We start from the raw sequence: 16,760 nt of genomic DNA on the forward strand, positions 1-16,760 counted from the left end.
TAGTGATTAAGTCTCATGCGATCTGATGATTTTGAAAAGGGGAGTTTCCCAGCACACATTCTTGCCTGCTGCCATATAAAACATGACTTTGTTCCTTATTGACCTTCCACCATGATTGTGAGGCCTCCCAGCCATGTAAAACATTCAATATACCCCTTTCCATTATAAATTACCCAATCTCAGGTATGTCTTTATTAGCAGCGTGAAAACTGACTAATACAGACAATCTTTATCTGATCTTTTTTCTACTCACCAAAAGATAAAATCTTTAGCACACTTTTGTTTGAGGAGGGGGTTGTGCCAAAGACTGGAGCAATCACTCACCGTGTTACAGCTGCATTTTCTTTGCCACCCATCGCACCTTGCTGCAGAATCTTACTGTGTGGCTGTGAGAACTCCCTGAATGCTCATACATTTAATCCAGTAGAAAAACTTGTCAAACCATACAAGTACCATTTGTTGTATGAGTGCTTGTCTGCCTCATCTAACCTCATGTCCAAATCAATACTAATTAAGTCATTTCCATCATTATCCCTCTTGCTGATTCACAGACAAGAATCCTTATAAATGTACTTATAGCAAAGAAAACAAAACCCTGATATATTCTAGCATTTTCCATATTATTTCCTTTACACATGTTAAAGAAAAATTGTACCAGATGGAGTTAAACAGGCACAAAAGATTTTATTCAAGGCTATTGCAAGAGAGATCAATACTCTTTTAACAGGGAGAAGAGGCTGAACTCAGCTCCACTGAAAAAAAGGCAGGAGTGCTTGTAAGCACTGGAGTGAGCTGGTAGAAAAGTACTAGGTCACCTAACTGGGTAGGTTGGACAGTGTGATTAGGCTACCTTGGTTTGCTAATTGTCACTTAGGGAAGTTGGGCACTCACTCTGCCACTGAGACAGGGGCCCAGTGATTACTGATGATTCCTGGGTTGTAGAAGATTTACATCTTAAATAGGCAGAGAGAGAATTTACTAATGTAAGTTTATTCTAGGCCAGGCGTGGTGGCTAACGCCTGTAATCCCAGCACTTTGGGAGGCCAAGGCAGGCAGATCACGAGGTCAGGAGTTTGAGATCAGCTTGGCCAACATGGTGAAACCCCATCTCTACTAAAAATACAAAAATTAGCTGGGCTTGGTAGTGCGCATCTGTAGTCCCAGTTACTCAGGAGGCTGAGACAGAAGAATTGCTTGAACCATAGAGGCAGAGGTTACAGTGAGCCGAGATTGTGCCACTACACTCCGGCCTGGTGACAGATAGAGGCTCCATCTCAAAAAAAATAAAACATGTTTATTCTAAAGCAAATGCTCTAAAAAAAGGAAGGTCAGGAGGCTATAGTCTGGAAGAAACCTGTCTAAAGTTTAGTGAAATTGATGCTAACTTTAGGGCCTTTTTGGTCAGACATTTATTGTATAATCTACAGTAGTGGTCCCCAACATTTTTGGCATCAGGGACCAGCTTTGTGGGGGATGGTTTCTGGGATGAAACTGTTCCACTTTAGATTATCAGGAATATTAGTTAAAGTCTCATAAGGAGCACATACCCTATATCCCTTGCATGCATAGTTCACAATAAGGTTCATGCTCCTATGAGAGTCTGACGCTGCACTGATCTGACAGGAGGCAGAGCTCAGGTGGGAATGCTTCTACATCTGCCACTCACCTCCTGCTGTGCAGCCAGTTCCTAACATGTCAGGGACGGACTGGGAGTTGGAGACCCCTGGTTTACAAGTTTCATTTACATTTTGAGCTCCCCCAAATATTTAAATTTTTATTAATATGTGAATAGAGAGGCAGTTACTATAAAAGTCACAAAAGTAAGCTTTGTACAAATAAAAGAGAAAGTACATCTTGGTCCTAATGAAAATCAAATGTGACTCAGCCTTGCAGTGTATAAAATCATACCTAATTTAGGAAGAATCTGGTCCAAATTGTACCTCCAATCTAATGTGGTGGATCTATAAGTTTATTTCAATTATCATTCTGTATCACTTTTTGCCAAATAGTTTACCAATCCTTAGGAGAAGGGGCTTAGTAGAATGCTGGCATTTGGGGAAAATATTGAAAACAAGTTACTATCATTAGCACTGCAGTTGTACTCTATTTGGTGCTTAGGATCTCTTTAGAAAGAAGTGAAGAAAGGAATGAATGACAAATAAATGGTAACTATTAATGGTTATGTTAAGGAAAGAGGACGCAAAAACCCAGCAGCACAAAGAACAAGCAGATGGAGAGCTGAGTGGTTGACCTAAGCTGTGGGAAGGCAGTCAGTCCTGGCAGGACTACATCCCTGTGCTAGCGGCTATCAGATTCTATACACTTTTGTCTCAGGTGATGAAAGGCTTTACAGTTTCAAATCCCCATTTTACAGATTTTAAAATTATGCCTGACAGGTTTAAAGTTACAACCAGTATCAGCCACACCTGAAAGTCTACATAGGTCCACTTATCCTGATTAGAGTTAGAACTGAGATAGGAGTTCCACAGGACTTATTTTTCAAGACACGGGTCACAAAGACCCCCATGTGATAAAACAGGATGTGGTAAGGAAGCCATCCAAAACCCACAGAAACCAAGATGGTGACAAAAGCAACCTCTAGCTGTCGTTACTGCTCATTATACACTAATTATAATACATTAGCATGATAAAGAAAACTCCCACCAGTCCCATGAAAGTTTACATATGTCATGACGTGATCTGGAAGTTACCCTATATGGTCTGAAAAGCAAAGGAGTCCCCAGTTTTGGGAATCCCCTACCCCTTTCCTAGAAAACTCATGAACAACCTACCCCTTGTTTATAATATAATCAAGAAATAACCATAAAAACAGCCAATCTACAGCTCTAGGGCTACTCTGCCTCTGGAGTAGCCATCTTTATATTCCTTCACTTACTTTTTTTTTTTTTGATTGTACTTTAGGTTCTGGGGTACATGTGCAGATCATGTAGGATTGTTGCATAGGTACATACATGGCAAGGTGGTTTGCTGCCTCCATCCACCCATCACTTATATCTGGTATTTCTCCCCATGTTATCCCTCCCCACCCCACCACTGTCCCTCCCCTAGCCCCCACCAAACTGAGCCCAGTGTGTGATGCTTCCCTCCCTGTGTCCATGTGTTCTCATTGTTCAACACCCGCCTATGAATGAGGAAATGCAGTGTTTGGTTTTCAGTTCTTGGGTCAGTTTGCTGAGAATGATGGTTTCCAGATTCATCCGTGTCCCTACAAAGGACATGAACTCGTTGTTTTTTATGGCTGCGTAGTATTCCATGGTGTATATGTGCCACATTTTCTTTATCCAGTCTATTGTTGATAGACACTTTACTCTGTTGAATCACTCTTGAATTCCTTCCTGCACAAGCCTAGAACCCACTGGCATCCTGGGCTGATTCCTCCTATGACAGAATTGTATGAATAATTTGAGAAATTTGAAACAGTTGGAGGCAGCCCACTAAATAATATGACCAAGACATATAGCACTGATTATTAGTAAAATTAAGAAAAGCTTTCCCTATATTGACTATTCATAGAAAAAAAATCTGTGATAAACTCACGCAACTTGTTTCAAATAGGTAACAAAAAGGTATAGGTTTGGTGACTCTAAAATTCTCTCCAGATATATTGAGAGGGACATTATATAAAGGTCATTAACCAGTGAAGAAAAAAAGCAGTGGTTAGAAAACTTAGAAATGCAAAAATTTAGAAATTGGAAACACTGCTTTAGAGCAGAGCAAGGAAAGTAAAGCTTTATCTGTTATAAGAGGCAGTGTTGAAAGCCAAACAGGTCACACTTTCTCATCCTCAAGAGTTTATTCTTAACATTAATTATGATTAAAAAGCAAACTCAAATTACAGCAAACAGTATGTGGTCACCAACACAACAGGACCAGATCCTTCGTTCAGATGCCTCCATTACAGGTGGTTGGTGAGTTATGAGCATTTCCTGGTGGCTTTGACACTCTGGGTATAATGATGTGAAAAAACACTTGCAAGATCTTGTCTTTGAGGAAAGAATAAACGTCCATGCAGACAGGAAGCGGCTGGCCTAGCATTGGCTCCTCCTGTGAGGACAGAATTTTTACTGTGGGCTCTGAAAACTAGCTGCATTTCTGGTGATTATAGAGAAACTCAGCAGGCCATGATTTTTATCACCCACCTTAATTATTTAAAAATAAGGTTCTGCTTTACAGGACTTTACTTAGAAGCATTTCTAACATATAATTTGGTTAACACATTTGTAAAAACATATATATACTTACAAACGTAAATCATTTTTAATTATGAGTTTCTTTGAGTTGTTTATTACATACTTGTATTTCTGAGAATCTGAAGAAAAATATTTTTGTGATACATTTTTGGAAGTAAGAAATGGGAATGCCTATGAACAAGTCCATTAACTCTAGCTTTTATAATCATGTTTAAAGGGCAAGATAACATCCAGGTTGCAATTCCAGGTCTCTAATCCATCTGAAAGATTTATGGTATTGGGGAAAATTTCTGCTTGTTGCTGCATTTTAATAAAATTAATCTTTATAATTTGTATTTGGACTCATATATATGATCTCATATTTTGGATGCTGACAAAGCTGAACGTTTTAGTGGACAATAAATTACCTTTACTTTGATTTTATCCTCATACAAGGGGACCATTACCTAGGAGAAATACAATAACGAACTAGTTACTCTGCTGAAGAATTTTAAAAGCCCAAATAACTAGAGGTAAGGAGTTTACAAAATTTTTAAAAAGTATTAACTCTTTTTCTTTTAAAAACATCTTTCTTTTTAAAGAATAAAAATGTTTGGGTGCTTGTTTTCTAATTGAAATTTTCTTGTTCTTAATACACTCAATGCAGCTGGAAGGAACTCTTAACATATGTCTGTTATCCAAAATAATTTCAGAAATGTCATTTTCTTCTCCAGTTTGAACCTTCTTGTGTAACAATTATATACTAAAGTATGAAAATGTTATACAGTGACTGAAATAAGGGTGCATTTTTATTCAAAATAAATAATCATGTTGTGACTTTTCCTTTTTAACATAAACATTTCAACACATTTAATTTTAAAAACATATATAACATATAGGGAATTTGACTATTATTTAATAGTAATATCTTCCCATTATGGACTGTAATGCCCTTTCTTAAACAAACAAACAAACAAAAAACCAAAACACTGCAGTATTTCTGTTCTGCAGAAAAATTTCTGTCCTAACCTATGTTTCATTGGCAAGCTGGTTTGAAAATAATAGCATTATAGATAGAAGTTTGAGAGGGTTGGTCTTCCTTAAGTCTTATATTGCATAAGTGAGGTTCGGGTACCTGAAAATTGTATTGTTTATTTATTGTTTATATATTGTATAATTATATTATGAAGTTCATTGCTTATTTCTAGACTGAATGTTTTCCTTGGATGTCTGGCTTCTCCCAAATTTATTTTTTTATTTAACTTTTAAGTTCAGGAGTACATGTGCAGGTTTGTCTTATAAGTAAACTTGTGTCGTGGGGGTTTGTGTATAGATTATTTCATCACCCTGGTATTAAGCCTAATAACTGTTAGTTATTTTTCCTGATCCACTCCCTCCTCCCAAACTCTACCCTTCAATAGGTCCCAGTATATTTTGTTACCCTCCATGTGTTCATATGTTCTTATCAGTTAGCTCCCACTTATAAGAGAGAACATGTGGTATTTGGTTTTCTGTTCCTGTGTTAGTTTGATAAGGATAATGGACTCCAGCTCCATCCATATTCCTGCAAAGGACATAATCTCATTCTTTTTTATGGCTGCATAATTTTCCAAGGTATATCTATGTATCACGTTTTCTTTTGTCAGTCTACCATTGATGGGCATTTAATTTGTTTCCACGTCTTTGCTATTGTGAATAGTGCTGCAATGAACATACATGTTCCTGAGTCATTATGATAGAACAATTTATATTCCTTTGGGTATATACTCAGAATTGGATTGCTGGGTCAAATGGTATTTCTGTTTTTAAGTCATTGAGGAATTGCCACAGAGTCTTCCACAATGGTTGAACTAATTTACTTTCCCATCAACAGTATATAAGCTTCCTTTTTTCTCTGCAACCTTGCTAGCATCTGAATTTTTTGACTTTTTAGAAATATTCATTCTGACTGGTATGAGTTTGTATCTCGTTGTGGCTTTGATTTGCATTTCTTTAATGATTGGTGATGTTGAGCTTTTTTTCATATGATTGTTAACTACAGGTATGTTGTTTTTCTAAAAGTATCTGTTTGTGTCCTTTGCCCAATTTCAGTGTGTTTTTTCTTCTTGTGCATTTGTCTAAATTCCTCAGTGGTGCTAGATATTAGCCCCTTGTCAGGTGCATAGTTTGCAAATATCGTCCTCCATTCTGTAGTTTGTCTGTTCACAATGTGAATAGTTTCATTTGCTGTGCAGTAGCTCTTTAATTGGATCTCATTTTTCTATTTTTGCTTTTGTTGTGATTGCTGTTGTCATCTTTGTCATGAAATATTTGCCTGTTCCTGTGTCCAGAATAATATCTCTTAGGTTGTCTTCCAGGGCTTATATAGTTTTATTTCATTTTATTTTTTGAGATGGAGTCTCGCTCTCTCCAGGCTGGAGTGCAGTGGCACGATCTCAGCTCACTTCAACCTCTGACTCCCCAGTTCAAACAATTCTCCTGCCTCAGCCTCCTGAGTAGCTGGGATTACAGGTACCAGCCACCACACCCAGCTACTTTTTTTATTTTTAGTAGAGATGGGGTTTCACCATGTTGGCTAGGATGGTCTCGATCTCCTGACCTCGCGATACACCCACGTTGGCCTGCTGGGATTACAGGCGTGAGCCACTGCGTCTAGCTTGAGTTAATTTTTGTACCTAGTGTAAGGAAGGAGTCCAGTTTCAACCTTCTGCATATGGTGAGCAAGTTATCCCAGCACCATTTATTGAATAAGGAGTCCTGTCCCCATTTCTTGTTTTAGTCAGGTTTGTTGAGGATCACATAGTTGTAAATGTGTGGCCTTTTTTCTGGGTTCCCTATTCTGTTCGATTGGTCTCTTCTGTACCAGTATCATGCTCTTTTGAATATCATAGTCCTGTAGCATAGTTTGAAGTTGGATAGCATGATGCCTCTTGCTTTGTTCTTTTTGCTTAGGATTATCTTGGCTATTTGGGCTCTCTTTTGGTTCCATATAAATTTTAAAATCGTTTTTCTAGTTCTGTGAAAAATGTAATTGGTTGTTTAATAGAAATAACATTTAATCTATAAATTGCTTTTGGCAGTATGGCCATTTTAACAATATTGATTCTTCCTATCCATGAGCACAGAATGTTTTTCCATTTGCTTGTGTCATCTCTGATTTACATGAGCAGTTTAGTGTTTTTCACTCCTTGTGGAGATCTTTTACATCCCTGGTTAGCTGTATTCCTCTGTGTGTGTGTGTGTGTGTGTGTGTGTGTGTGTGTGTGTGTGTGAATTGCGAATGGGATTGCCTTCCTGATTTGGCTGTCAGGTTAAATGTTGTTGGTGTATAGGCATGCTAGCAATTTTTGCACATTGATTTTGTATCCGTCCTGAGGCTTTACTGAAGTTGTTTCTCAGCTGAAGGAACTTTTGGGCAATTACTTTGGGTCTTTCTAAATATAGAATAATGTTGTCTGCAAACAGGGCGTCTTTGACTTCCTCTCTTCCTATTTGGATGCCCTTTATTTCTTCGTCTTGACTGATTGCTCTTGCCAGGACTTCCAATACTACGTTGAATAGGAGTGGTGAGAAAGGGCATCTTTGTCTTGTGCTGGCTTCCAAAAGGAATATTTCCAGCTTTTGCCCAGTCAGTATGATGTTGGCTGTGGGTTTGTCATAGATGGCTTTCGTTACTTTGAGGTATGTTCATTCAGTAACTAGTTTATTGAGAGTTTTTAATATGAAGAGATTTTGAATTTTATTGAAAGTCTTTACTGCATCTATTGAGATAATAATAGTTTTTGTCTTTAGTTCTGTTTATGTGATGAATCACATTTATTGAATTGTGTATGTTGAATCAACCTCGCATCCCTAGGATAAAGACTGCTGCATCATGGTGGATAAGCTTTTTGATATGCTGCTAAGTTCAGTTTGCCAATATTTTGTTGAGAATTTTTGCGTCAATGTTCATCAAGGATATTGGCCTGAAGTTGTCTTTCTTTATTGTGTTTCTCCCAGGTTTTGGTATTAGGATGATCCTGGCCTCAGAGAATGAGTTAGGGAGGAGATTTTCCTCCTCAACTGTTTTGGAGTAATTTTAGTAGGAATGGTATCAGCTCTTCTTTGTACATCTGGTAGAATTCAGCTGTGAATCTACCTGGTCCTGTCCTTTTTTTTTTTTCTCCCCAGTTGTTAGGCTAGTTAGTACTGATTTCAGAGCTTGTTATTGGTCTGTTCAGGGATTTAATTTCTTCCTGGTTCAGATTTGGAAGGGTGTATATGTCCAGAAATTTATCCATTTCTTCTTAATTTTCTAGTTTCTGTGCATAGAGGTATTCATAATATATCTGGTGGCTGTTTGTATTTTTGTTTGATCAGTGGTAATGACTCCCTTGTCTTTTCTGATTGTGTTTATTTGGATTTTCTCTCTTTTCCTCTTTATTAGTCCATCTAGCAGTCAATTTTATTTATTTATTTATTTATTTTTTCAAAAAGAAAAACAGCTCCTGGATTTGTGGATCTTTTGATGATTCTTTATGGCTTAATCTTCAGTTCAACTCTGATTTTGGTTATTTCTTGTCTTCTGCTAGCTTTGGGATTAATTTTCTCATAGTTCTCTAGTATTTTTAGTTGTAATGTTAGGTTGTTAGATTGAGATCTTTCTAACTTTTTAAAATTGAACTTTAAGTTCTGGAGTATATGTACAGATCATGCAGGTTTGTTACATAGGTATACACGTGCTACGGTGGTTGGCTGCATCCATCACCCCGTCATCTGCATTAGGTATTTCTCCTAATACTATTTTTCCCCTACCCCCCTCAATCCCCAACCGTCTCTGGTGTGTGATGTTTCCCTCCCTGTGTCCATGTGTTCTCATTGTTCAACTCCCACTTATGAGTGAGAACATGCAGTATTTGGTTTTCTGTTCTTGTGTTAGTTTGCTGAAGAGATGATTTCCAGATTCATCCATGTCCCTGCAAAGGACATGAACTCATCATTTTTTATGGCTGCATAGTATTCCATGATATATGTGTGCCACATTTTTTTTTAAATCCAGTCTATCACTGAAGGGCATTTCAGTTGGTTCCAAGTCTTTGCTATTGTGAACAGTGCTGCAGTAAACATACATGTGCATGTATCTTTATAATAGAATGATTTATAATTCTTTACATATATACCCAGTAATGGGACTGCTGGGTCAAATGGTATTTCTAGTTCTAGATCTTGAGGAATTGCCACACTGTCTCCCACAATGGTTGAACTAATTTACACTCCCACTGATAGTGTAAAAGGGTTCCTATTTCTCCACATTCTCTCGAGCATCTGTTGTTTCCTGATTTTTTAATAATTGCCATTCTAACTGGTGCGAGATGGTATCTCAATGTGGTTTTAATTTGCATTTCTCTAATCAGTGATGATGAGATTTTTTTCATATGTTTGTTGGCTGCATAAATGTCTCCTTCTGAGAAGTGACTGTTCATATCCTTTACCCACTTATTGATGGGGTTGTTTTTCTCTTTAAATTTGTTTAAGTTCTTTGTAGATTCTGGATATTAGACATTTGTCAGGTGGTGGCCATTTGGCTGGGAGCTGCATCATTCTAATCTCTGTTCTATCTTCACATGGGCCTCTTCTCTGTGTCTTTATTTGTTGTTTGTTTGTTTTTGTAAAGACATCAGCCATTGGATTTAGGGACCACCTTAATCTGATTTGACCTCATCTTAACTAATTACATCTGCAAATACCCTGTTTTTATATAAGGTCACATTCTGAGGTTCTGGGTGGACATGAATTTTAGAGGAACACTATTTAACCCAGTATTATCTCCAAATAACTTCAATTTTTCTCTTTCTCCAATTTGATTAGCCTCTCACAGTTAAGTTTATATGTATTTTTCTTATTCTGAAAACATAAATATTACCTGTGAACAGAAGAAATGTGAATCATTAAGAACCATGAGAATCTATGGATTGATTTTCCCATACTAAGACTCTGCTCCAAGTATTGAACTTTCTTTCAGAGAGATCAAATATGTACTTGGTACATTAAAGTGCTTTTAAAATTCTTTCCTCAATGTTCTACATTTATGGCATGCCAATGACAATGTCTTATTTCTCTCTATCTGTCTCCATTATATCCAGATGGGCCACATTACTTCCATAAAGCCTTTTGATTGAGAGAAGATTTTGCTCCAGTAGACTTTGTTTTTTATCTACAGTTTTCTCATCTTTATAATCATATGACAATGTTTAATTCTTATGGTTGCTGCAAGATGATGTTTACTTGGCATTGCATATTTGCTTAAGTCATGAGACATTGTTGGTGCCTCTGCATCTCTTCACCTATGGCTCCCTCTCCAGCTCCCTGAGGCTGCTTTGTGCCCTCTGGGGCACCCTCTGAACAATGACCTATAGGGGTTAGTGTATAAACATCCCTGCAAGGGGAATGACACTCTGTATGTTCTACATTGGCTCCCAAGTTCTTTGTGGGATTAAGCTCTTCAGTCATCCACCTAGAAACTGACACAATATCACATCCCTTATTGCATCGTTTCCTTCCCTGTCTCACCTCACTATTCCTCTTGTGCTTCTTTCAGGGATTATCTCCCAAATAAACTACTTGCATTTGAATTGAACTAAGGCAAATAGTTACTGTATCATTACTAAGAATGAAATGTGAAGCTTTAAAATGGTTAAAGGTGGTCTGTGTCCAGGTTTTAGGAACAGATCTGATTATCTCCGAGATTCCTTTTTAATGGGCACTCTGCTAAAATCTACCTGCCATCTCGTTTTCATTCAGTGAACTTTTTCTGATGTCCTGCTCAAGTCCTTTTCATTCAGTGAAATTTTGCCTCTTCTGGCATAATGCAATTTTTGAGGCAACTGACCAGTGCCTCCAGTGCTTAACACAGGCCTTCCAAGCGTCATGTATCATAATCTTGGACCGCTCTGTGTGGTCTTCCCTTTTCCTCAGGCGTATACTCTGAACTCCTTGCCCTGACTAATTTCTAAACCACATTCAATCTTTCACCTGCACCTCCAATTCAATTTCAGATCTATTTGCCCTCTGAATTTTATGTTTTTTCTTTTATTCAATAATTTTATAGATATATATTGAGTTCCTACCATTTCGTAGGCTTGTACTAGGTGTGCAGATGTGCGCAGGACTAAATCTCCATCCTCATTCTGTGGTCCCCTTGCTTCACTCTCTCTGTGAAGCTTCTTATTGATAAGCAACAGAAACAAATGAGGTATTTTAAGTAGATAAAAGGGATTTATTTAAGTGCATCTGTTAGCTTACAGAATTTTAAGGATGGCCAAAACGTCAGAGTTGAAAGCTGCTCACCCCAGAACAATACCGAAAATCACATCTCAGAAATGATTTCTCAGGAAAAAAATGCCATTGTCACTGCTAGTAAAACTTCTGCACTTTTGGACTCTTGATACCGGATGTAGCTACTGCCTTTGCTGCTACTTTCTCTAGAGTGGATTTCATACTTTCCACGATAGGCAGTTCTAAGTTTCCCAGTAATCACTACCTGCTTGAGTTCACATCCTTATGTAATCCCTTCTCCCTGGTGTGAGCTGAACTTAGTGACTTGCTTGTAACTAATAGTATATGGCAAAATTATGGGATGTTACTTCTGCAATTAGGTTATTAAGGATGTGAATTCTCTCTTGCTTGCATTCTCTCTCTGGATCTTCTTCTTTGCTGGCAATGATGAGGCAAATCCTGATGTGGGAGCTGAACTATGAAGATGCCCATTAGGTCAGGAGCTGAGAGCAGCCTCCAGCAAAAAGGAAGCAAAGAGCTGAAGCCCAAGGTCCAACCACCTATGAGGAACTAAATCCTGCCAATAACTATATGCAGCCAGCACCCTAACTGCATTCTTGAGACATGCTTGGAACAGAAGACTCAGTTATACTGTGCCCAGATACCTGACCCTCCGAAACTCAGTAACAAATGTTGCTTTAAGCCATTAAGTGATGCTGTAATTTGTTATGTGGCAACAGATAACTAAGACACCATTCTCAGTGATTTATATTCCTACCTGCAGATTCCAGTCTGTTAAGAAAGCATTTGACTGGACCTACATCATACATTTGTACTCTAGACTCAAGGAGGCATAGAAGGCAAGAAACCAGCATTTTCATCTTTAATAGTTGGAGGTATTTTCTTCCTCACAACAAAACATATACAGGAGGTTTTCCCAAATATAAAAAAGACTTTTATATTCTGGTCAGTTAAAAACAATGCATATTGTCCTCTATGATGATTACAAAGCCAGAAAACCAGCTCAAATGATGGTCCAATAAGAAGCAAATATCTTGCCTTCCTGTACAAATACAGATACCAATTATCCACTATTCTTGCCCTTATGTAGGCAACTGTCTCCTCCAGTTTTCTCTGGGCTCCTGTAATATGTGGGGCTTGGAAAGAAGCTGCTGAAGTGTCTTCTTTAGACCTCTTATTGATTTCTAGGGTTTGATTTTATGTTGGGCCATATCAGGTATTAGAAAAAATTTATTTCTTATGTACTGTTTTGTAGAGCTCCACACTTATCAGCTAGTTGAGACAAGAAGAGAAAGCTCTGAAATACCAATAGACTTTGTTCTTTCCCATGGAACACTTTCAGACAGATATCTACAATAGTCATCAAAAGTGTTAGAAGTCCACTGGAAAGGCCCAAATGCTCAAGACACAATAATTCTACTCAGTAGCAAAATCATAGGCCTCACAACAGAGAGGAGAAAAGCACAGGTGCCCTAGAGCTGTGCTTCCTGTTACAAGAGGAAACAATCCCAAGTGCCTAACTACTGCAGATCTTGGGGAAAAGAAATACCAGCTTGAAGGCAGAAGTCCATTAGTATGTGAAATCCTTAAGACTGAAAGGTATGTGCCATGTAGAAAGAAAGCTCACTCTAGAGACTATAGGGAGAAAACTATGTCAACAGAAAACGGCCAAATTCCAATGAGCAGAGAACCAGTAAGTATTTATCCAATACCCATCCTGTGCCTGTCCCTGTCTGGGCACTGGAGAGATTATGAGGATGATGAAAGCACATCCTGCTTTCAAAAACTGCATAGGATCTTATGGGGAACAAAAGGATATCAAGGCCAAGGCTAAAAGATAGGAATAGAACAAGAGGTTGTGTGAATACTGAGAAAGGAGAACATTGTGGTATGCCACTTATTGTTATATGCATGTTGTAGAATGTCAAAAGCCTATTAATTTTCCTTTTCTTTATTTAACCTATTACTAATTTAATGTGTCAAAAGGATTTGGAGCTGATGAGAGCTGTATTTTTCAGGAGGGTGCATGCCCTAATTTTATTTTGGGAGGAGTATATAGTATGAATCAGGCAAATTATGGCAGTCCTCTAAATGATAATCCCAGAAGATGACTTCATGCTTTGGTATCTGGACAAAAGGGTTAAGTAAATTTCCTACATAATGGGAATTACCTGTTATATTTATTTTTCATTTAATGACAATACTGTCTTTCATTATCATCTTGATGTGTAAACAGAAATAATGCCTTGTCTTTGTAGCTGACTGCATGGCTTCTCTCTGCCCTTGAATAGCCTTAACAAGTTAATTAATAATGACTTTTTCAATGCATTTTCCATTAGTACACATTAAATATGTGAAAAGCTGTCCTTTCTTTCTCACCAAAGCATATGTAATACTTGCTGGCAAATTTGAATATATGAGTGATAGCAAAAACAATTCAGAGGAATGAATGGAGCCATAAATTGCATAGTGCATTGGGAAAAATCATGACTGATAGAAAAAAAATATTGTTCACTAATATGTAATTTAAGAATATTCTATGTACAATTTTCTTTATTATCTTAGAAGACAATGTTGTAATAAATATATAATTAGTGATAGTGGTATACATTTTTTCAAAACAATAGGCATATTATATTTGTGCAGAAATAAAGTTAGGCAATTTCAGTGAGGAAGTTGAACAATTATGGAATATAGTATGTTATGATTTTGTGCAAATAAGTAGTCATTAAAATAAATTTTTGAAAGTGGTAGGCTGTCATATTTTTCTTGAGGACTAGAATAATAACTTAGAAGTTGGAAACACATCTCTTTCAAATTGTGTCAGGTCCTCTTTTTCTGGGAGATGAATCACTCATTGGTTGTGGACTCTCAGTGGCACCATCTTTACCTGAAATTACTCTTTGCGATTATATTTCCCAACCCAGATGCAAGCCTGTTAGGACTTTATTTCTGTAGATCAGATATATATCCCTAAAACCTACAATTTTATGTGCAACTCTCCATTTATAGCCACTGTCCAAAACAGAGATTTTCCTCTGTTGCAAATTGGCCACATGAAATTATACTTAAACCTGTTCACTTCTGGTTGTACTAACCCATGACTTAGTCAGTACTGCCCAACACTGAAGAGACACCATTAACAATATATTGTGAAACAAAGTCGACCTTTTCTGTTGTTTTACTTTAATTTTAATTGACTCAGGTTATAGCAAGGTGGTAAATAATAGACTCCCTGAAAGGAGGGAGAATCTGTCTTATGTATCTAGCACAGTGTTTAAGTCATAATTCAGTAACATTTACAGTTCATTGTTGTATTAAGTGTATTCTGAACTCTTCATATAGGAAAATATTTTAAGAGTACATTTTTCCTTCTAGTTATCATGACTGTATAGGCCAATCACACAAAATCACAGCCAAAGTGAACCATATGATGGCATGAACTTTTTTGAGGACTTTTTTAGCCATCGTGTCCAGCACCATGTCTACTGATAATAGATGTTTCATCGGTCCTTTCATTCATCCTATGGAATGATAAAAAAAAAAAAAAAGCTGATCATCTCTTATATAAAGAAGAAGAGTATTTCTTAGAAAGATAAAGTATAGTAAAGGAAAACGAAGAAAGAACATACATCATTAAACTTTACTGCAACCTCAGGTTTATTATTTACATATATTGATGTGATAGTTTTTATACTTAAACAAGTTTCAACAGTTTTATTTATGTCAACCGTCCTTCTTCAAGTGTCCCCATTACTCTCTGATTTATGTTCAACAGCTACAGATGAGAAACACTCACAATGATAAGAGAAAGGTGAAATAAACCGCCATGCCACTTCAATAACTGCCCCACCTTCAGCCATCCCCACTTCAGTAATGCTAAGAATCTTTCAGGTGTTTACTACCGTGACATTATGTTTTTCTTGGCATGTTCCTTCCATAATTGTTTTTAGTTCTGGCCTAGACATTGTTTTGAAAAGCAAATGAATAAATAATAAAAGCCCTTGGAATTTCTACTTTTGTAGAGGTCAAAGGTATCACGTATAACAGAAGTCAACAAGTGACTGAAAGTGACTAATTTTAGGCAGCAAAACAATATTTTTGACCAATAAATAGCATCAGCATCAAAATCAAGGGTTAGGCTATAAATGACATCAGAGAGTCAGTTTGCTAATCAGCTTGTCCGCCATCCCAAAGCCTAGTTTGTATGTTTTCTTACTGATAATTAAAAATAACTAGCAATGAACCACATTTATATATAGACCAGAATCAAATCCTCATGAACATAGAGCTATACAAGCAACCTGCTTCTCCTTCACTGTACCCTGCTACGATCTTACCCTTATTAAAACAAAACAAAACAAAAACCTCTTTTTCTATATCAGTTTCTCCAAGACACTTTGAACTACACATTCTCTTTCACTCTGGATGCTGTCTTTCTTTCTATACCTCTCTTTGAATTTGATTTGTGTCTCTGTTACAGCACTTACCTTATTCTGCTAGGTAGTATATTGTAGTTTATTATTCTCTTTATTTTTGTCATCTTGCTCTTCCCTAAATTGTATGTTGCTTATTGTACCTTATCCTCTGAAACATCTAACCCAGCAGGTGTACAGTAAGTAAATTTAATCGTTTATCCTCCATGTCTTACATATAATCCATTTCTATAAGTTTATGTGTATAAAGGACTAGAGAATGTTGCATGTCAATTCAAGTGTACTGCATCTATCATCATATTAGATCTCAGTTGACCTGAAGAATGGTTACAAAAACTGATGTGATTCAATTCCACTATCCAGTTACATTTTCCAGTTGGAAAAGGATTGTTTCTATAAGAGGCTAGCAAGAACAATCATGTATTCTTCCGCAATCATTGTAAAGACACAATTGCAGTAAAAGCAAAATATAAGATTTTTGCAAACTTTTTGAGTACAAAATGTGTGACCTTGTGTATTAGTCAACTACGATTTTTAATAATACCTCTGTGTATCATGCATATTTTTGTTTGTGAATCTTGGTCTGTTATTTCCTCAACTTGGTTTATTTATGTTTTTAATTCCCACATTTTGGGGGAAAATGCCAAGTTAAATATTTTCTTTACTGACAGATGACTAAGCTGCTCATCTTTAAAGCAGGGTTTGTTCATACTGATTTCTCTTTTAGTTCTTAAGTCTTATTACAATAACTTGGCATTTCCCCCCAAAATGTGGGAATTAAAAACATAAATAAACCAAGTTGAGGAAATAATAGACCAAGATTCATAAACAAAAATATGCATGAGAACACATGGACACA

The sequence above is a fragment of the Aotus nancymaae genome, unplaced genomic scaffold, assembly GCF_030222135.1.
Source record: "Aotus nancymaae isolate 86718 unplaced genomic scaffold, 86718_ANA_hifiasm-v0.15.2.pri h1tg000020l, whole genome shotgun sequence".
In the NCBI taxonomy this organism is placed as follows: Eukaryota; Metazoa; Chordata; class Mammalia; order Primates; family Aotidae; genus Aotus; species Aotus nancymaae.